General features: G+C 31.5%; 1 protein-coding gene across 1 annotated transcript in view; it reads right to left on the minus strand.

The window, feature by feature from the left end:
- Nucleotides 1–14367, minus strand: part of LOC139096873 (putative mediator of RNA polymerase II transcription subunit 29) — a 28496-nt gene extending 14129 nt beyond the window's left edge. Inside the window, exon 1 of the mRNA XM_070648628.1 lies at nucleotides 14098–14367. The gene's annotated coding sequence lies outside the window, so the exon portion shown is untranslated. The remainder of the gene's footprint in view (nucleotides 1–14097) is intronic.
- Nucleotides 14368–22840: the final 8473 nt, after the last annotated feature.

A 22840-nucleotide genomic window follows, 5' to 3' on the forward strand; every position in this document is an offset into this window, starting at 1 on the left:
GATGTTGATGTTTATGGATGAATCCCGAGCGGAATACTGTGATAAAGTGGGTCAAATGTAGCAATCAGTTTACGTCCACGTGATTTAATGTTATGTTGTTAACATGCATCAGCTATTAAGGAAGACAAAGACTTCTCGGAATCAGTCTCGTGGTTAGTCGAGATCAAGACGACAAGGGAGTTTCCTGAAGTCTCGGTCACTAGAATTGTCAAGTCTAAGTGTGGAACTGATATCAAGACTACAATGGAATCGATCATGAATCTCAAAACCGAGATAATGAATTCTTAGTTTCGGTCTCAAAAACCTTTATTAAATACTAAGCACTAATCAGTCTACCACAAGATCCTACCACACATCCACCACCTTCCCACGGTTACCAACCGAACCGTGAAAATTTCAATCAAAAAATTATCCAATTTACACAACAAAAGCTATAAAAATTCATGGTTAATTTACTTCCTGAATTTCTAATTTTTTTTTTATTTGTGTGTCCTCCACCCAATTCCATTATCATTTATTTCAACTATTAATACAACCCACATAGCATTGACCAAATAAATATTCACAAAACATTTCCATAAATTTGTGCCCACATTTGTGACTGCAAAAAACAATGAAATAAAATTCCCAAGAGAAATTTCTTTATAACAAAAAATTAAATACACTCACACACACACACACAGTGATAGAGAAAAAGAAATGGGAACCGATAGACATCATGACACCATATACAGTCTATTTACTCTGCATGTTATCTTCATTCAACTGCGCATATATATACATACAACATGCAAAGCGGACATCATCACAACTTTTTTCTTCTTCTTATTCTTATTCTCATTTTTTTTCACCAAAGGATATGTGGATGTAGAAGAAGAAAGGAAGGGAAAGGAAAGGAAGGAGGATTAAAAAGAAATTATCCTTCCTCAATTCATTTTTAAATGTCACATACGGTCAAAGGAAGATTCAAAAAAAAGGAGATCAATTTTGTGTGGATGACAAAAAAGAGAAAATGTTTTTTTGACGCGGTTTGAAGGAGTTGCATGAAAGGAGCGCGATTTGAGGGGTAGGATCTTTTTAGGGTTATGTACCCAAAATTTGCTGGGCGTTTGTTAGACTTTTGAGGTATGTTGTAAAATTTGCTTAAATTTTGAGGCTATGCGCCCAAATTTCTTTCGATCTTGAAGTTCTCGTTTAAATTTAGAGGATTTGACATCAGAATTTGATTGAATATCAAGGTAGAATTCCAAAAATTCGTTAAATTTTGAGGTTATGTTAACAACTTTCCTTGAATTATGAGGCTAAATACCGAAAAATTACTTGTCTTTCTCGACATAAAAACCCATCAAAAAATCAAAAAGAAAACAAATTCGAAGGATGAAAAGGACAATTTATCCAGCTTCCGCAATTCCATTAAAACTCAAGCGTGCATTAACATTTAATAATCCCTCACAACTGTATTCTTCTTTACACCAACCGAAAAAAAATGTCGTCAAATGATTATTGAAGGATAATAAATCGTTGATTATCCCCTTTCTAATGTTACAACTGCTTTGATCTCTTGAACGTGCTCATGCTTTTACTGTTAGATTGCAGTTGTCCACAAAATTTAACTCGACTTTCTCCAATGTCTTGTAAATGTCAAGAAAACTGTTTTCTCATCACATTTATATTATTGTTCAGAGAAAAAAAAAATGACAACAACGATGATGAAGATGATGATGTGAACTTATAAGCATGCCATTTGTTTATATCTTTATCCTCGCATCCTTCTCAACTCTATAAAGAATGTGAATAATTTTTTTTTTTTGCTTTATGTAATGCTGTGATGTGGTGGGATGAATTTCAAGTATGATGAATATGAGTAAATTTTTGTCTTTGATGATGTAGTCGATGATATGCGGAAATTTATGCCTGAAACTTTATGTATAAGTGAAATTGAGTGGGTTGGAAGAAATATCTGATTCTGATTTTTTCTTGGAAATATAGAATATTCTATACTGTTTCTTTAAGAGTTCTTTGCTTGGATATTAGATGGATTGAATAAATTTTGATGATTTTAGTTGGAATTTGAGAGTTAATAGAGAGCTGATGATTCACATTTAAGGGTAATTACTTGCAAATCTTCTAAATTTTCTATATTTAGATCTTAAGATATTTTAATAACTTATTATATTATTGCAATCCATAACCGAATAGCACAAATCGGGTAATCGATCCAAAATCCCATTCCAGCCCGATGTGGCTCTGACATCAAATCAGAATCATGAAGGATTGGTGCTGGATTTTTTCAGTTTAATCTAATTTTAAGACAATTGTCCTTTTCCTAATTAGTATAAAATAACTATAACTTATTTATGTTAAATTTAATGCAAATTCAATTCCAAAGCTCTACATTTCAACAATTGTTGATGCACAAATTTCTGGAAATACAATAAAGTCCCTTGCCTGTGGATATCATCTATCCTTTCCCCGTCCAAGGAAAAATATAAAATTCCAATCCATCAAAAAAAAGAAAATTACGTCCACATTATTTTTAATTAACAGAAAAAAAAGCTCAAAGTCATTTAAATTTTTTATGCTTCGTCATTCCGCTTCAGTTAATTAAAAAATATATTTTTATCTCTTCAATCTCATCATGAAACTTTCTATTTCATTTCATTTTATGCTTCATCGACAAATTACCGTAAATGCTTCATTAAATTGCTATTTGAGGGCTGCTTTAATGACTGAGTTCATTAAGTACTTTGATAGGAAATTTTCAGTACCCCATGTCCCCCTCCTCCCTTTACCAAATAAAAGCCATCTGTGTGATTATGGCTTGATAACTTATGAGAAGTGAATATTTGAAGTAATGACGTTAGTGATTTTTTAGCACATTCTTTTCCTCTTCGATTGAGTTTAATGAGGCTTCTATTGTTGTTGTCATTGTTGCTCATTTATTAGCTGTGCTTTGTAACTTGACAAATATTGATTGATGGGATTATTGTGACGACAATCGATTATTATGGCTCAATTGTCTTCATCTTCAATGATGATGATGATTATTGAATGGACTAATGGATGTGCTGTGATTGAAAATAACTTTTTTTTGTCAGACATTAAAAATTGAAAATTTGTTGATCTTTTTGTGATGTGTCTAATATGACACTAAGAGCTGTACAATCAGCATTGTATAGAGAAGGCGGTTTGAGTGAGCATTATGACATACTTTCAATCAACCTCCGGTAGCTCATTAGGTAAGAGCACTTGATATGGATTTCAGATGACAATAGTTCGAGTCCCACTTGAGCTATGTTGTGGGGACTGTCCATTTTCTTTAATAGCTTAGATGCAGTTTGGTTCCAAACTGAATTTTTAAGTCAGACATTGGAGAATTTTACTGTCAATTTCAGGGTGAGTCGTATAGTGCTGCACAGGTGTACCACTTTAACATGCCTATTGTATCACTATATAGTCATTCATTAGGGTTAGTGATAGGTTAGAGATACAAACTATCCTATGATCTGAACAATATTGTCCAAAATTGAGTCGCATTGTAATCATCGTGAAGTCTCATAAATCATACACAAATAATTCAATCATTCAGCACACCTAACAATCATCCACGAGCAAGCAACACAAAAAACGTGACAATCTCTCACAGACAATGAATAGAAAATTTTCTATCAAAGTACCAAATGTATTGCCGACTGTCACATTGCAAAATGCGTGAGATCCGTTTCATTTGATGTGATGCAGATTTTTCACTGAATTTCTATTTTACTGAGAATCGAAAGTTATGAAAGATAAACTTTTTTATAACAATAAAGAACAAATTTTAATTCGATAACTTTTTAAACTGAAGACTTGTAATTGAGGTTATGTAAATTTTGTTTAATGCTAATGAGATTTATGTAAGATTTTTTTTTGTGTGTTTTTTTGGTGAAATTATGAGAAACTTTTAATGAATTTTTGAGAATTGTCTTTGACATTTTGTACTTGACATTCAGTTGCTTATGATACCTAGAATTTTGCGGTTATTATTCAAGAATCGTTCATGCCCGAATGGCACAAGTCGGTTGATTCAAAATTATGCATCTGGTTGGCGTGACTCTTGCTTGACATGGCTCTCGCACCAGACTTGTTGCTCGACTAAACGACTTGAATTATTCGGGCTTTAAGTCAACAATTTATCTAACAATAATGCATCAAAAATTCAATGTCTTACCTCCTTGAACTTCCTAAATTGAACACAATTTCTATTGTGCTTAAAAATCAATCTTATCATTATTTAATATAATTAATGATATAGAAAACAGCTTGAATTTGAAGTGTAGGCAGTGCATTAAGGAAGGTTTGTTTATTTATGTGACGTGGTAACCTTAAGGTTAATGTCGAGTTGTTTATTTGAGTGACGCAATGAATTGAATAGATCGAAGGGGTTTTTTTATCAATAATTTTATTTAATTTTGATGTACATTTAGTGGGGGATGATACTTTTTGCTTCATTTCACTTGCGTTCGACAAGTTGTCGGTTGTTGCTAAGGGCACTCGATACTGAGATCAAGGCTTCCTGATTTCGATCTCGAGATTTGTCGAAACCTTCAGACAACTCTAGTGGCCTCCATCCCTAAGACATCAGGCTCAGGACAACCCCCACCCCTTACAGTCTTACTTAGTAAATGAACAGCCGTTTTATATGTCATTTTGAAATTGACTAAAATTAATCGCCTGCAGTGGCTTACCAATGATACAGATACATAACCCATACAATACCAAGTTATCATCAATATCCAAATCTTAATCACCATAGCTCAATGTCAACAATTCTCAACCATCTCAAATCCTGTTCAATATCGGTCAACCTCAATCTCATAATCTCATCCACTTAAACCACAAAAGCTTCAATAAATTTTCACTTTCATTACAATTATCGATGACATTTTGTAGGAAGTTGAACAATACCGAAAGTCGATACTTCCTCATTTTCATTCAATATTCTCCAATAAATCAATTAGTGTAATAGAAAAAAAGAAAAAAAAAAAAAAAATAACCCACAGACCGAGACCATTCGATTGATGATGATTATGTTGTAGATGAGGTGGTGGTCGGTGGAGAGGAAGTGAGTTGGGAAATTGACGAGGATCACAATGACTATTGTGTTGTGTGTATTATTTGATGGAAAAATGATATTGCGGAGGAAATTTGATGATGATTCTATTCAATTTGTCATATATTGAAATATAATGCGTATGCTGAATGTCTCGACATGTTTAATTGGGGTTTGTTGGTTTTTTTGCTTTTTTGTCTGCTCATGCCGACAATATCAAAGGGAAGAATTACTTGATTGCAGTTTTTGGAACCCCTCAAGAAATATTTTTCATCTTTTTTGTACCTCAAAAAGGATCCTATTACCCAGGAGTAGCCAAACCCATTCCTCGATGATCCTGCCTCAATTTGAGCCAGACATATAAAATGCTCAAAATTCACCCCCACCACTTTCCCCTCCCCACCAACACTCATCACACCACACAAAGAACCTCAAAAATTCACTCCAATGTCAACAAATTTGACATCTTCAGTCACAGTCTCATAAAAACAACCACAAAATAACAAGAAGTCCTCAACAAAATAATCAGTATGAAGACATTCCCATCTGGGACCAAGAAAAAAAATCAGCTTTCTGCCTACCTAACCAAGGTATTTCGTTTTTTTTTCTCTATGAATATAGAACAGTGAAGAACGTCAGCAATGACGCCCATGAAAATTATCTCGAATGAAAACAACGTTGACGGTAAGATAATGATGGATCTATTAGCATAATTATTTCCTAGGGAGAGAAATGTGTATGAACATGTGGGCTTGTAAGATGAGATTTTATTCAAGCACGTTGCATGATTTTAGAGTTGATATTTAAGAAAAGTGGTTTCGGTTTAAGAAATGGATATGACGATGAAGAATTTGAGATGTAAATATTAAGTAAGATATTAAATGAATAATGAGATGGTTTAAGATTGTGATATGAAAGTTATGAGCTTGGTGCTGATTAAGCCGTGATATTTAAACCCTCAGAGTCTTGCCAGACCAGAATTTAACTCCATCTTTGGCTTCATTGGCTTGGAATTGACTAAAATCAGCGTTGAAGCTAATCTCAGGTATCACTTTAGGGATGCTAAGGATCTCAATTTTTATGAGTATCAGGCAAAGTAGACATACTAGAAATTTTGCAATTTTTAGGTCAGCGTGACTCTAGTAAGGTGTTGAATTTAAACCGAATCAGACACCAAGCCAGAGTCACACCAGCCTGAGGCTTGAAATTTGATCGAACAATCAGTTTGTGGATTATATCCAATAATATCAAGTGTCCCGAATACCAAAACATATTAAAACTGTCCACAACACTCTAATTATCCTTAATTTCTTCTATAAAAATCTCCATTCAAAGCTATTCCAACATCAACCAATTGCACGATATTTGAAATTCAACAAATAAAGCTCGCATGATTAAATTAAAAAACTTTTTCACATGCTACATATAAAAATATTTCCTGCTTAATCCACAACTCTCATTAAAAAGCATGCAATTTTTTTTTTTTATTAAGAATTCTTCGTCATAATTTATAGTTTATAAATAGGATTTTGGGAAACAACTCTTGAAATTGCATGCATGAAATTGTAGGCAATTTGTTTAAGTTGTTGACTGGAAACAAAAGCAGTCGCATAAAAATATATATATAAAAAATTGTTACAAAAATAAAAATTTATCTGCGTCAGAACACAAAAAAAAAGTTTAAATTTAAATTAATGACTTTCGAATTTTGTAGAGTTGAATATTTAAAGATATGCCTGAACATTTTTAGATTCTATTTTAGTGCTTATTTTTAGAGTTGTTGTTGATGATACTAAGTGGCTTATTAGGGTTTGTTTCAAGGATGTGCACATGCATGCGTAACTAGAACTAGTTGAATTGAGTTCAAGCTTAGCCCGAACAGCACAATGAGTCCGCATAGGCACTCTATGTCACTGTATTAACGGTAAGATGCAACTGATCCCTGATGTGCACGTAATGGCTTATTTCGACACCTTTTAACGGCAAAAAATGAAGTTCATCGCAATGTGCCGTACTGGCAAGTCTTGTCTAACTTTCGAAGATTCGTTTTCCATTACGCTGTTCTAGTAACGAAGCTTAGTATCAGTATCAGTGTATTTAGCGGGAGAAGTTGAAAAGGGTTGGTTTGTAGGACAAAACTCCTCGTTTTGCAAAATAATGCAATTATGAGCATCAACAAAAAACGTGAACGGCTCCTTATCATACCAATATCAATACAAAGATCCTCAAAGCATTCCGTTATGCCAATATAAAATTGAAACAAGATACCATCAGACTAATGTCATTTAGTACACGTGTCGTCTCAAAAAAATGTCATTTAATTCAATTTATTGTAATTTTACATTTGTATTCCCAAATTTCATCAGAAAAAAAAACTAAGCAAATAATGCAAAAAGGTAAATGTCAATTCCATTTATCATTTGAAACATCATTCATATTTGTTTTTTTTTCTTCATTTTGATCCGTTCATGTATCAAATTTCAAAATAAACACCACAAAAAAATATGCCAAATTTGAGAAGATCAAGCTTGTCATGAAACCTGAAAAAGCTGAAAATTGGATGATTTTTGAGTTCATTGAATTTTCACGACTTAGAAAATAAAGGAAATATTTCTCTCAAAAGTCAGACAGATATTGTCAGAAATGTTGAAGAAATGACTGCTGAAAAAGTTCAAAGTTCACAGGTGAGGTATTACTGATGTTGCAGACGATTATAGTAATATGATGCTTGTTATACTTGTTGTTCGGAAATGTTACATGATTGATTGAATTAGACTTTTTTTGACATGAAAGTTTGAATAGTTTTGGAATGGCTTGATATAACCATCTATTGTAATTGATAGTTAATGTTCAGATAGCTTCAGATTAGTGGTCTATGGCTCAGGTGCATTCACAATTAAGTTCTGAGGCTCAATGTCCTTTACATTTGATTTTTGAAGTTCAGATCCCTTTATGTGTAAGTTATGAGGTTCAGGTGCCTTCAAACTTGAATTCTAAGGCTCAGATGTCTTCAAACTTGAATTATAAGGCTCAGGTGCCTTCAAACTTGAGATCTTAGGTTCAGGTGCATTCACATTAGAGTTCTAAGATTCAAGTACCTTCACACTTTAGTAAAGATATTCAGATGTCATCAATCTAGTGTTCTTAGGTCCAGGTGCAACCAAACTAGAATTTTGAAGTGCAGATGCCTTCACACTTGAGTTCAACGGATCAAGTAACTCCAGACTTGCGTTCTAAGCTTCAAATTCCTCTGAATTATTGTTCAACATTCGCATATCTTCACAACCAGAGTCAAACAAACAACATCAATCACCACGAGTCCCAATAACCTCAATATTTTCCAATCGAATGCTTATTTACCATCTTTGTTCAATTTTAATTGCCATGTTTTTCATCCACTCCTCCCCCATAATCATCTCCATTCATTAAAATAATGCTTATTTCCTTGATGATTAAATTAATTTTTACCGAGAAACTGGTGTTATATTGCAATGAATTGTCTACATGAGTTGCCACTTGGGAATTTATGTACATTATGTCATGTATTCAATGTAGGTGTTTTGAACACAAAATGGTAATGCTATTACATATTCTATGAACTGGGTTGGAAATTTTTATTTTTGTATTGTTTTGGTTGTGAAGTTTTTATGACTCAAGAGAATAAACTTGGACATTTATGAAATTCCATAGAAATTAATTTTGAAAATGACAAAATTTTTTCATTCGCATGTGTAGTTTTTTGGGACAATAACTAGGGTTATGACTAAACTTACTCGTCCCACTGCAAAATATATCCATAAAGTCCTTGATTCCTCAACCCGCACACAACAGAACCAAAATCATTGCACATAAAATTTTCCTATTTTTCACAATTTTCACGCCGATGACGTCATCAGCATCCAGTGTTTTTTTTCATTTGAAATTTTCATGCTGACATCATCGTAGACGCTAAACAGTCGTCATAGCATCTTTATAGGATTTACGGGATAGAATATAAATCTACAGAAATATTCCATTTCTAACTCTTAATCTTCAATTTCTATGACCGTAATACGGCGATTCTGCGCGCAATCGAATTGAAAATTTTTATTTTGTGGGTGAATTTTCTTCAACTTTTTTTTTATTATTTTCTATCTTGACTTTTTTTATAGCTCTTATGATGAATATTTAATCATATTCCTATTCAAAGAGCTTTGAGCTTTTAAAATCAAATTGATGATATTATTAGGCATTTTATTGTATGTATGATTTGATGAAATCTATGAATAGATAAGCAGGTGTGAGGATATCGAGGTCATTAACTGGGGATTTTTATTTGTTGAATATATTTTATGTGTACAGTCTATGCTAGAGCGTATTCAGGTGAGGGGGGACTATGTCCTTAGGGACTAAGTCCCTTCTGTATGCTATAGTCCTTTATATACTTGAAAACTTGACTAACATTTATGTTTAGTACAAAATTCCAATCAAATGTTACCCAATCCATGACAGAAACTCTTAAAAAAACCAAATTATATCCAAATCACATGTCAATCAATACCCTTCAATCTCACATCATACAGTCAAATCACAGACAATTTTCCCTCATCAGTGCCGAGATTTCACTTTACATATTTTTTTTTTTCTCCTCACTAAATTTCTGATGATCCTTTCCTTAAATCCTCTATTTAGCATACAATTGCACTTGATATCGACCATGGCTGTGGAGAATCAGTATCATTCATAATATGTTAATCTGTGAATAATTTATTCAGTAGATAGCTTTTGAACTTTTTTTTTTTTTGTGTGTGAATAAAATGGCAGAACATTATGTTCTGTATATGCGGTGAGTGATATTGAAATTGTATACTATTATGTGCGTTAAAGTAGATTAAATTTTGTATAGTGTCATGAACTTTTGCAAGTATGGATGGAAATTGGGATATAGAGGCAATAAGGGGCATTGAATTTGACTATATGGGTCTGTTTGGTGTTTTAAGAGATCCGAAGGGTTGGGGTTGGTATCTTAAGAAGAACTAGATTCCTTGATGCTCTTCTTGTACCAGGAACGAAATTAGATCAACCAATCTCCTCTTTTAACGAAAATTCTTCAACTTGGTAGGGGTTTTCATGAAAATAATCACAAAAACGAGGTAACTCCACTCACTGGCTACACCCCTGTTCCTGTATCTACCCCAAACTCCCTCAAAACATCACACCAAATTTAGTCTTAACTGATTCTATTTCAATTTCCACACTACTATTTTTTAATTCCTAATCTTTTGACATGTGGTGCAAAAAATAACATAAATGTGTTATGGCATGTGATTTATACTGTAAAATGTTGTACATTTTTATATAACAGAGTATTAAATGAACCTCAGTTGTGAATAAAATAAATATGTGAACTACATTTAAACTCATTTAATTTATTATAGTGCGGTGCTGTGTATATTATGTGAAATGTGTATGCTGGTGAGATTTATGTTGTGTATTTTGAACTTTTGAGGGGTTATAAAAGCTTGATTTAGGAATTTTAAAGACATTTTGAAAACTATGAAGTTAGTTAGAGCTTAATTGGTGAAAAATTCTAAAAATTTTGACTTCCTGGTCTCTCTTGTTGTCCTGGTCACTATCCCTGGTCTCGTTCCCAATCCCGGACTCGATATTGGTTCCGTTCCCAATCCCGGTCTGTGTCTGAATCTCTTTACAGTCAAAATATATCAAAAACAGCCATCATGGTGTTGCCAGGACACTTTGATTCCATTTTGATATTTTGCCATCAACTTATCAGTAAACTAGTTGCTATGCTGTGTTACTTCTGTACAGAAATTGTCAATTTTCAAAGTTACAACAACTTTTCATCAAATAAATTTTCCAAGAAATCCCTCACAAACGCTTGGTATTTCATTCCTCAACCACACAAGATTAATTTCATAAAACTTATACATTTGCAGTCACCCACAGTCTCTTAACTTCCTAACATTTTATTTAATTTACTTTTCATCCCGCACAACCTTTGACATATGTTAACCTCTTCAGTCTTTTTTTTTCTTACCTTTTTCAATACTTTAGGGATTGTTTGGAAGTTACGGAACGGCGTGAAGATGGGGAGCTTAAACAAAAGACAAATGTTGGTTCGTTATTTTGTCGGAAGCCTTACTGTGAGCAGAATTGGATCTTAAAAAGTTACGTAATTTCCGAACATTCCCTTACCTTAATTTTATATTTTTTTTTTCTTTAAAAGTACATAAAACAATTTTTTTTCTCTTTTTTTATATCCAACTGTTGCGCAGTGGATGTTCCATACATGCCACAAGTGTTAATGACTAAACAGTTCCCAGGGAAAGAAAAACGAGGCAAGAAAGGAGAAAAGTGAGTGGAAAATATGAGTGGAAATGTGTAAAGTTTTACTTGTGCACGGATGAGCTTTTATATCGGGAAAATGTCGGATGATTTAGATAATCCGGTATCAGGCTGGCGTTATGGGATTTTAATCGAATCCGGCACCAAGTTAGAGTCACGCCGGTCTCAAATCGATCTACCAATTTGTACTATTCGAGTAAAAGCACAACCCAACTCGAACCCCTGAGAAATTCCTCAAAACTCCATAAATTAACACAAAAATTCCAGAACAGCAAAATCAACCCAACCTCCTCATTATCGCAACTACAAAAACTTTGCTGACCTTTTCAAGCTCATATGCTATTTATTTTTATTTTTATGCCAAACTTTAATGGTAGTTGTAGTAAATTAAAAACATTTTTTTTATTGTTTATGTGAATTCTGCCTTGCGTTGTGCCTTTTTTTGCCTCCTCATTTATTGCTATTATTATTCACATTTTTTTCATGCTACCTCACACATGTTGAACTTGACTTGTGGTGAGAAATTTTTTTAATTAAATTTTTTTTTATTTAGTTTGAAAGGTAAAATGAGTGGGTATGATAAGCTAAGGGTTTAGGCAGTGGTGGACATCCTTTTTTGTGTTACGGTACACATCTTAGTGGTAAGTCTCGACACATGTCATTCGATTAATAGCATTTCCGAGACTGCACACTAATGTGCCGTGGCACACAGCTTGATCAAGACTAGTTTAAGGTATTTAAATTGAGTTTTAATTAGTTGGAACTAAATAGAGCTTGTTAACAACAGATGGTTGACAACTAGACACACTTTGAGCCTTTTTTTGGATCTTTAATATTAAAATTTGAGTTAGTAACTTTTTGGATAATTTTCAGACATTTTTAAAAATTCTAAATCACGTGTAGCAATTCTATTGTTTGTAACTTTTTATATAATAACTTTTTTCTATGATTTCTTATTTTTTAACAATTTTTTTAAGTAAATTTTTAAACCATTTAAAAGATTAACTTTTGATGAAACCTCAAAAATGAATTTACTAACTTTTGTCACCGTTCAAATCTTGCATAACACCTGACCATTTGACATTATCTGTACAGCATACAACGTAGGTCGACATTATAAAGTCAGCATTAAAACTCTTCATAAATCTCATTAAAATATTAACCTTAAATAAGTTTTTCACACTCATATTAATTAAATTTCGCAATTTTTTAATTAAAAATCTGTTTAAAAATGTGAGTCGGGTCATAAATGCTGATGTTCTGCAATTCCTCGATTGAAAATGTGACTGGAAAAATTCACAATATCATTAAAAATTTATCAGGAAAAAAGTAGGAAAATCACAAAAGTTAATCAAATGTCGAGGGTCATGCTGTGTTGTGACATGGATTTTCCAGCATATGTATATGAGGTGCTGAGTCACTTGATGGACAACAAAGTGCATTATAATGCCGAAATGTCAAGTTCTTTTGGGATTTTCCTGATGATTTTGATTTTATAAACAATAATTTCATAGTTTTACTAGTAATATGTAAATTGTGCTGTATTTTCCCATAGTAAAATTGCTGATTTATCATTTACATGTATTTTCATGTAAATTTTAGTGATTAATCGACAATTAGAGTGACATTTACATTCAAAGCCTTCAAAAGATGATTGCAAAGTTACTGGATCTTTTGTAGCATTTGAAGACTACGTACGACACCTGTCCTTAAGAGCGTAAGTGAACGAACTAAGGTTTTCCACCAAAATTACCCAGGTTTTTCCCAAAAATCATAAAAAGTCATGAATATTTAATAAAAAAAAAATCTACTTCAAGTTTATCATAACATGCACGAAACTCAATAAACAATAAAAAGACTTTACCGCAAGTACGTCTTATCTCTGACATAATTTTCATCTGCTTTCTTTTCACCATCAAAAAAAAAAAACAGAATTACTTTCTCAATGTGCATATATACAAAGTTTTTAATGCACAACATCATCAGAGCAGGAATGAATGAAACCTTAATATTCTCACGTACTAACATTTGGTGTGTCTCATATATGGTATGAGCTGTAGCTGAATGGTAAAATTTTACATAAAATCTTTTGACATGGAATTTTTGATAAGACTTTAATTTTTTAATTAAATTAATTTAAAATGAGTTTTGTGACTTTTTTATGAGTTTAGTGAAGGTTTTGTGGATGATGGGTAGGGGTAAATGCATATGTGACTGACTGGGGGGGTACAAAGGGATGTTATGTACTCCATTTTGTCAGGATACTGGTTTAATTTTTCTCTAAAGCACAAATTGGTTAATCGATTCTAAATCTGGTTCCAGACTGGTGTGACTTTGACTTGGAGTCGGATTCGGATTAGACCAAACAAATGACATGAGTCACACTGACCTGGTGCCGGATTTTGAATCGATTAACCGATTTGTGCTATTTAAGAGATTTATGCGATTCAGGACACCTAGCAGCTTTCAATATCAAAACAAAACCCTCAACAACACCAGTAAAACTCATACTACCCCACATTTCAGTTCACCTCAATCCAGTTACTCAACCTCAGTACGTTTTTCAGTAATAAAATCTGAACATCAACTAATAATAATAAAATCCGTAGACAATATAATAAAAGAATCACGAAAACAAAAGAAAAATCCGTTCCTCTTACCTGAGAGATGAAAAATATTCAATGTTGCTCTATTTGTTGAACTATCGAAAAATTTAATTTGCTTTACTTCGTCTCGCTTGCTCTGTCATCTACTTATTGTTTGCTAGTTCAGCACAGATAGATAAAGTTGAAAACTTTTAAGGTTATTTTCAATGTTTTGTACGTGCTGCAAGTGTTATATTTGTGATATACATGCACAGCTCATTGCTAGTCGCTCGCTTTTCTTCAGATTATAAATTTTCTGTTTTTTTGAGGTTAGAATTCTCAAAAAAATTTTAGTTTTGCCCACAAAATTCTTAAACGACTAAAATTGTTAATTTTTTATTAAACATTTAAGTTATTTTTTTTTTTTGGGTTGATTAGAGGGCAGAAAATATTTAGAAATTGCAAACACACGAAAGGATATAAGTTAAACTTTATATTGCACTTATTTATGGTTTTTTTGTGACTATAATAATACTTTATGTAGATTATTTTAATTTCACTTTGTGTGTATATTTAAGTATGTATAACTATAGTTAAATTTATAATTTAGAGATTATTTTACTTATTGTAAAATTAGCTGCCATTAAAAGTCTCTTGGTTGTCTACTTTTGACTTCTTATTTTCTAAATTTTGTTAAATTTTCACTTTTGACACTTAACTTTTAATTATGCCTGAAATCCTTGTTTATTTTACTTTATTTGGGGTCTGTTTAATTTGAATTTCTTTTTTTGAAGAATTTTTATATCTGGAAGTAAAAGAAAATTGGAAAGTTGATTAAAATATTGAATTTTTTAAGTATCATGACCCTCCCCAACACCCTCAGTAGACGTAATAAATGAATGATCCCTTAATTTAACAATAAAAAAAGCATCTCGCAACCAATCAAATTTGTTATCTGATCCATACAATCTCCTAATTAAATAGTCAAACAAAATAATCTTGATTACATCTCAATTTATGTAATTACGCATTATTTGCGAATATAATTGAGAAATATAGCTGAATTAAAGTTGAACAATATAGAATGTTGAATTAAATTTCCCCAAATCAGCTCCACATTTTATGTATTAAATGTAATTTACAAATTACAAGTTTCACATACAACGCACACAGCATCATAATGAACGTAACATCAAATTAAGGAATAAAATTTTTTGAAAGAAATCGAAGACATTCAATGAATCTCATTTTACAGATTATAGATTGTAATTTTGTTGACAAATAAAGATAATTTTGAAAGAAATTCGGTGGAAAATGAGAGGCAAGAGATGATTTAATTGAATTAATTAATTTTGATACATTCCTGATTTGTAATTAGTCTTGATTTCATGATAAGTGTGTATGTCTATTTTTAGTGCAATTAACTGGAAATTAATGACATTTTGATATGTTTACATCAATTGCTTTGTCTCTGCATGGTGATGAGAAGAGCGATTGGTAATTAGAAAATTATCCCGAATCAGCTAATTAATGAAAAATTTGTCCCCAGGCTGGCGTGACTCTGACTTGATGTCAGATTTAAATTAAATCCGGTACCATGCATGAGTCACGTTTTCCGATTAACTGACTGGCATTTCTCGAGTTTATTGTTAGGGTTGATTAGGATGAATTGTAAATTTGGAAACAGTCACAAATATTGAGCAACATAACCTCAAATATTGAGCAACACAACCTCAAATATTGAGCAACATAACCTCAAATATTGAGCAACATAACCTCAAATATTGAGCAACATAACCTTAAATTGGGGAAAAACCCAACAGCAACAACAAAATGCATCAAAACTTTCCATTTAATCATCAAATAATTCCAAAAAAACTTCTTCAGACACAGCTGCAAATACCCACAATTTAAGTAACAACAATTGAAATAAAATTACAGAAAATCCCATTTGTATGATGAAAATGGTAAAGTTTTTGCAAATAAATTATTCACAATGATCCGCTTACAAGCATCATTCACAGTTAATATTCTGGTATCGATTCATTTTGAGGATTTTAATATCAAATTTTCCACTCTTTTGAGCTCGACAAAAAGCCACAATCTGGGTGGGTTTGGAAATGGATACATGGATCAAGGATTAGACACTAATCTGAATATTAAGTAGTCAAATTTTGAGGTTAAGTTGATAATTTTTTGGAGATTAAATTTTAAATTTCTTTTAAAAACCTCAAAAAATGCGCTAAAAATTCTTTAATTATTACACAGTTAATTCACATAATTCTCTTTAATATTTTATGATCGGTAAACCTTTCCAATTTCATCACAAAGAATTAAGGAATTTCTCGGAGAGAGGAAGCCGAGATAATGAATGCTGTTTGTGAAATGAAACTGTTTGTGAGCTTAGAACTTAATTAGATAAATTAACATCGGATGAGCTTCTGTGCGATTTTTGGTGGATTTGTTGTGAGTTTTTGACGCTCCAGTTAATTGCTTTTGTAAGTTGAGGTGTGTAGAATTATTTAGAATGTTGGTTAAATTTGGATTATGAGGTTTTGGAGCGTTTTGGCTTCTGTATGGGAATTTTGTGCAAATTCCGGATGTAGAGTCAGACTGAAATTTGAACTGAGGCATACAAAACCACAAGAGCGTATTAAGGGGAGGTATGGGCCATTCTCATGCTGAACCCCTGCAAACCCATATCAAATTCATATTTATATTCTGACAAAATCATTCGAAGGATCAAGCTCTGATTTCTATAATTTACATTCACATAAATGCACTGCAATTTCCAATTACACTTTATAACTGCATAAAATAACCAACTTTTATACTTTCATGATTAGTTCATTTGAACATGACATATGATTTTTTGCATCCAATTCAGTAACATTTCTAATACATATATCGAAAACACAGCATAGCTTTCAATCAGCAATTTCATTGATTTTTTTTTTTTTCATATTTTACTTTTGAAAACTGTTCTGTAATCTTCTGCACAGTAATGACATGGAACTTGATTTTTATTTCATATAAAATATTCAAGATTGAACTTTTATCAGATATTTTTAGATTTTTTTTTGCTGTAGCTAAACTGACAAGGATTTTTTTGAAATTGTTGAAAAGAAAAAATGAAGGAATTTAATGCACGTGATTTGAGTTTGAAGGTTTATTATAATGCTGTGGTGTTTATAAAGTTAAGAATTTGATTTGTTTTTAATTGAGATTAATTACTAAAATTATATAAAAATGCTTTTAAATTGTTCTCAACAAAATAATTTGAAATTCTTCCAATTTTTTAAAAAATTTAAATTTTAAAACTTTTTAAATTTAAAAAAAATTTGTTTAATATTCAATTACAAAAATTGCTTTAATTTTTAAACATTTGAATGTAATTTTTCAAATTTTAATTTAAATTTTTTAAATTTCGTAAGTTAAATTTTTAAATTTTTTTAAAATTTTTGAATAAATTTTTTAAAATTTTTAAATCATGCCCTTGAAATTTTTAACTTTTTTAAAATTAACAAAATTAAATTGTAGCTAAATAATTTAAAATTACCTTTTTATTAATTTAAAATATCCTTCAAATGGTTACAAATTTAAAAAAAATTATTATTTGTTTTTCAAAACTCTAATTCAATAGTCTTTTATTCCACTTTTATTTCTACTTTAAATAACAAATAATTGTTTCATGTTTTAAATCTTTCCGCTCCATATTTTCACAAAACACTTCCATCAACCGTTTAGTCACAACTGTAAATGAATGAATGAAACCGAGGTTCTTCGAGTTTTTATTTTAGTTCAAAAATTTCCTTCTTTTTCTTGTCTGCTTTGTCGATGCTTCACTCATTAACTTTGTCCTCATGCACAAATACAGTCATACATTTTAAGGGCTATTTGACTCTTGGTGTGCAAAATAGTGTCTTATTGGTTTCTTATTGTTGGGGAATTTGATGGTTTTGGAATGAAATTCTTATTGGAATTTTAGTGTGGGGAAATTTGAAATTTGAGTTGGAAAAACTTTTGAGAAGTTGGGGAATTTCATGAAATTTCAAGAAATTATTTTTCATGTTTTTATTAAAATAAAGACTTTTGTTACTAAGAGGGTGAAGTTGGGGTAAAAAGACGATTTTACACGCTGCGTAATAACTGAATGGTCTCCAAAGGATATCTCTCGATATCTAGTCTATCTCAGAAGCGTACTCAGAAGACGGAATTGTGGTTTAAAGCCCCTATAAGCCAAAACCTTAACCAAATCGTTCTTTTTCATTTAAAATTTCTGGCTACATCCTTGACTAATCCAAAGGTAATGTTGTAGTCTCCTTGAATTCCTCTGATTACTCTATCCCTACCCCCCACTCCCAACATATCAAGGTTACACAGTTCATCAAAAATAATATTTGAATAAGTCAGAATCAAAAATTTTCATAATTATGACATAAAATCAATGAACATATCACAACATACCAGCAAAAATAAATAAATATGAAAGCTTTCGGACAGCAAAATTCAAAATCAAACAGGAATAATTTGTAATGAAAAAGGGAGGGGGCACCTGTTGAACCAGCCATACCGGAATTTTTTAATACAAAATGTTCATATAATTTTTTATTGATTTTCTCGGAAAATTTTCCAACATTTGTGTTTTTTAATCATCAAAACTTCAATTTAATGGAATTACAGCTCAGTGCTGATGACAAATGTGTCGAAAATCCCTCAAAAAAAACCAATTTAATAATTTTATGCTACAACAAAAACAATGAAAAATCCCATTACACCGATGGTATTTCCCCCCCAGCCCGACCACAGCCATTAAGAAAAGAGGAACAAAAAAATTATAAAAATTAAAAATTTATAATTCCCAGTCTTTCCATTTCACTCACTCAAAAACTTTAATTTTTTTTTATTCTCTTCAACTGTTAATTGCTTGGGAAAATTTTCTGATTAAAAATTCATCGCAAAAGTTCACATTTCTCTTATTTTCATGAAATTTTTTCTTTCATATGTGAAAATAAAATAAAAATTGAGAGAAATTTCTTTTATTTATAAAAAAAAAATCGATTTCGTCTTGATTTTTTGTCGTCGCCCGCTTTATGCCACCCCATTTCGAGTGTAGATCCCATGAATATATGTGCTTTTTCCTCTTCGTATCCACCATAACCCCACACCTCCCCAACACAGAAAAAAAAATTATTTTTCTCATTTTCTGATGACGTCAAACGAAAATACAAAAATATTTTTCATCTCACTCGCACTTGTGACTGTTGATTGGAATCGTTTTGTTGTTTTGTAGCCGATATGAGAGAGAAAAGTGAGAGAGAAAATATAAAAGAACCGAAAGAAAATCCAACAAGTAGAAGAAAGAAAAGCTTTTGAATAATTTTATTTGAGACACACTTACGGGGTAGAAATTTTGCTCTTTCTCTCTCACTCTCTCTCATATGGGTGATGTGGAAAATTTCTTGTTCTGTTCTATTTTTAGACAAAAAAAATTATTTTTTTTTATTTCATTGTTTTTTACTCTCTTTGGTGTGTGTGAAATTCTTTCTTGTTTTTTTCTGTTCTGAGAACAAAAATTATGAAAGGAAGTTCATGTTTGGTTTTTTTCTTTTTTTTGTGAGATGTATGAAAGTTTGAGAAATTTGGGGCGGAATTTGTGACATTATAGATTGGCTTTGAATGTTTAAAGAAGCTTTTAGAAAGTTTTATTGGAATTATTAACTTAAAATGCTATTGAGTAAGGTATATGAGATATATCTTGACATCTAAGTGGTTGGACTTGAGACAGTGATGTATCCTCTCTCTTTATCCCTACCCCTTGAATATTTGAGAGTCAAAAACCCCAACTTTTTGGACAAAATACTTCATGCTGCTTCGGAAATAATATTGGAACAAGCGGCAAATAATCGACCTTATGTCTAGTAATAAACTTGACTTACCATGGTTAGTTCCATAAATAACATGCTCATTACTAGACATAAGGTCGACTAATGACAGCTTGATCCACTTTATGAAGCTTTCATTCATTGGAAGTCATGAAAGATACACATTCATTTTTTGGGGAATTAAATCCGAAACTTCCCGTCACCTCTTCCTGAATACTCCCCATCTGCTATTTTTATGAACTAAATATCCAAAAGTCACCGGTAAATTTCATTATTTGCCATTTAAATTGAGCCATATTCAGCCAAATTCACGCATAACAAGACGATGTAGCGACGCCCTAGCAACAACATTGTATATCTCGATTACCATAATTCCGATCACTTTAATAAGCTAATAGCTATTATCAAAAGAATTTACACTAATTACAATAATATTTCACATAAACGATGTTCATGTCATGGAATCACCAATAATTGTGAAATCACAAGAACTAAAGCTCAATTTCACCATAAACATCCAATTCACAATTTACAATTATTTTCATTCGATTCAAAATGTCACTTGAAGTGCTTTTTGATGGATTCTTTAGAGATTTACACGATGCAATTTGTGTTTTGTGTCTGTTCTATGTCTGTACTGTATTGTTTCTATATCATGTTGAGCTTGACGCTCGATTTCATCAAATAGTGAAATACAATGAATGATGGTTGTGCTTTTATGTTCAATAGGAAATAATCGAAAGCTATTGTGAAATTGAGATGTAAAAAAAGTTGAATTGACGTTTAGAAAATTGGTTGGTGATTGAGCTTGCTACGAATGAAACAACGAAGGAGTCTCGAGAGTGAGACCAAGAACAAGACTTTCCAGTTTTGGTAACAAGATTGAGACTTTGTAGAATTCCCTAATGGTCTCTGGCTCGTTTCCGGTCTCGGTGTCATTTTCAAAAATTCGTAGAAACTTTGGCTTTGGAAATTTTTGAGACAGCTTGTTCACTAAGGCATCGCTACATTATCGTATTAACGGTTAGACATAAAATTGCCTTGACAGCACTGTAACGGATGATTTTGACCCTGATTGTTCCGCGAGTTGGGGTTTATATTTTGATATATTTTAGGTATGCTCACATTTTTTGTAGAATTTTACTAGCAATTTTGAGGTTATTGTGAAATCATTAAAAATACAGTATTAATACCATTAAAATACCGAACTAAATAACAACAATTTTCAGCAACATAATAATCCATAAAATATTGACAACGACACGAGCATTTAATACTAAAAATGAACAAAAAAATGTCACATTTAACATTTTTTTTTTGAAAGCGACTCGACTTTAATGAAATATTCAAATGCTATTTCTGAATATTTCCCACAATTATTGTGTATTTTTAATATGTTTTTCATATGAATTTCCACATTCGTGGACAGTGGGACTTAATGCAGACATCCTTGAGTCGGTTCTTGTTGATGTTTTAGATTTTAAAAAATTTAAATCATTTTTTTAAAAAATTATTTCCGGAATTTTTGAGGAGCAATTTCAAAATTAGGGTTAAGAACTTGAAAAAAAGTAAAATTTATTTAATATTTTAATTCCAAAATGTGAAGCTTCATATTGCATCACATTCCACAACATTCCATCATATCAGCTCAAAAAGAAAAAAAAAAAGTTTATTCAGTCGCCCACAGCGGAACTTAATTCCGACAAAAGCACTTCTTTCATAATTTTTATTCGCATGCCATTTAAATATTCATGGCAACTACGCCGAACCGTCTTATCCGATGACTCAAAGACTTATCCTCTTATCTAATTTTTTTCTTTGGAAATTAAAAACTTTATGTCTTGATGATCTTAATGATTTTGACATTGTAATATGATTATTTTTTTAACATTTAACAATATTTCGATTTTTTCTTAAGATGAAAATTGAGATGAAATTTTTGGCAACTTATTATTTGAGAATGTCAACGATTTTGACATTTGACATTTAAATGCTTTTGAATGTATTGAAAATTTGTTAGAAATTGAATTTTTGAGATATTTTTGATGAAATTTGAAGAGGTTTTGACTCTTTTTTAAAATTATATTTTGAGAATTGCCTATTTTTATCTTTCTTAACTTAGCATCCTCTTAATCGAAATTAAATCCACTTAATATCAGAACCACGCCGGTCAAGAACCGGGTTTGAGATCGATTAACCGACTTGCGCTATTCGGGTAAGGACTCAATTTTAAGATTAGAAAAACTAATTGAATATGCAAGCTAGATTTGAATTTAACGTAACTTCAAGGATGAGGATTCAATCTACGTAATACTACTTTTTTGTTGCCATATAGAAGCGGCTTCTCTTTAGTGATAATAAAACAGCTTTGGTGGACCGTTATGCGCTCAATGACGGAGCTTTCTTCATTTGTCTCACTCGTATTTCATCATTTTTGAATTAATTTTTGATTTTTTGATCCATTTATTTAATTTTGAGGAATTGATTAAATTTTACATTACATATTGCTTCAGACGAAAAATCATCAATTTTTCCTGCAATAACATTCGGCCTGTTTCACTAAAGTTTCACTAAAGTGTAAGTGTACTCTAAAAGTATCACATAGTAAATGTTTGTCTAAAAAACTGAAGTGGATAAGAAATAAATACCACAATAAATGCTAAGAAGTGTACCTAAAATATGTCTAAAATAGATATCAAATTCAATGAGTAAACTTAATTAATTATTCATCGAAAAACTGTAAGAATTTGAAATTTTCTTTTTGTTCTCAATTTTTTCTTAATCAACGAGTTATAATTTACAGAAAACGAGTGGATTTATTTTCTAATTATCGTAAATTTTGTTACAATTATTGAATATGAATAATTCTTATTTCATAATTAAACATGTCTTTTTCAGAGCTCGAAGTCAACTCGGATTTTGTATCTAAAAAC

Source organism: Chironomus tepperi, unplaced genomic scaffold (genome assembly GCF_022539635.2).
Source record: "Chironomus tepperi strain 1889 unplaced genomic scaffold, CSIRO-AGI_Ctep_v1 contig_408, whole genome shotgun sequence".
Classification (NCBI taxonomy): domain Eukaryota; kingdom Metazoa; phylum Arthropoda; class Insecta; order Diptera; family Chironomidae; genus Chironomus; species Chironomus tepperi.